The sequence below is a fragment of the Myotis davidii genome, unplaced genomic scaffold, assembly GCF_000327345.1.
Source record: "Myotis davidii unplaced genomic scaffold, ASM32734v1 scaffold461, whole genome shotgun sequence".
In the NCBI taxonomy this organism is placed as follows: Eukaryota; Metazoa; Chordata; class Mammalia; order Chiroptera; family Vespertilionidae; genus Myotis; species Myotis davidii.
In genome coordinates, this window is record NW_006295825.1 from 2,100,963 (window position 1) to 2,102,046 (window position 1,084).

Below are 1,084 nucleotides of genomic sequence, written 5' to 3' on the forward strand. Positions count from 1 at the left end.
TTCTCGGAGAGGTGACCCTGGTTACAACACATAGTACCAAGAAGGGGAGCAAACATATTAAGAACAGTATGCCATATACGCCAGGTCCCTTGAAACATATGCTATGCAGATGTTTCTTCCCTGCAGCGACTGTGTCCAGCAGCAAGGATGGACTGGCCTCAGGCACCCGATAGTTCAGAAGGGGTTGGGGGCTATTCCTCTCCTTAACCCTCCCCAGAGGCAGAGCTGTTCACACACTCCTCATCCCACTGACAGGCGCGCCCTTATCCACATCGTGTCCTGGGGACTTTGAGGACCCACAGGCCTCAGCCTCAGCCTGGCCTGGCACTGGCCACAGCTGGAGCAAGCCAGCTTCCCTTCAGACCCAAGGCCACGCGCCGGAAAGGAAATGCAGGTGGGAGGGGCCCAGAAATGCTGACTCAGCTGAAAGGCTGCCTGGGAGGAAGGAAGCGCAGAAAGGCCTGGTCCAAGGCTGTGGGCAAAGCCTTCCTGGCGCCTCTGTGGATTCAGGGCCGCAGGGCCTCACCTTGGCCACCCAGCCTCGGCTTCTGGCCAGGAGGCTGGAGGCAGGGTTCTGACTGGGCCACACTATAAGGGAGGGACTGACCCCGGGCCTGGCCCTGGCTGCCCAGACTATGGGCTTCTTCCCTCACCAGCAGCCAAGGCGGGTGGCTGTCCACATCTTAAGCCGCTTCGCTGGGAGTCCAGCCTAGGGAGCTGCACTTCTGAGACCGACATCAAAAAGTGAATAAAACAAAGAGAAACAAACAAAGCCTCTCTGCTTGTGTAGGAGGGCAGCTCTTCAAGCTGATGAAACCCCGGCCTCTCGGTTGAAGCTGCTGAGCTCCCTGCCATTGTGGTCTCTAGGGACAGGTGTCTTACACGCCTACACGCAACTCGTCCACTCACTCTGCACGCTCCCCTGGTTGCAGTAATGGGACTGTAAGTTGTTCTCCGAGGCCAGGGTTTCAGTCTCAGCGCTGATATTTCGGGCTGGTTGTGTGGAGGACCGTCCTGCGCACAGTAGGATGTTTAGCAGTAGCCCTGGCCTCCACCCAGCAGCACCCCCTCCCAGTTGTGATAA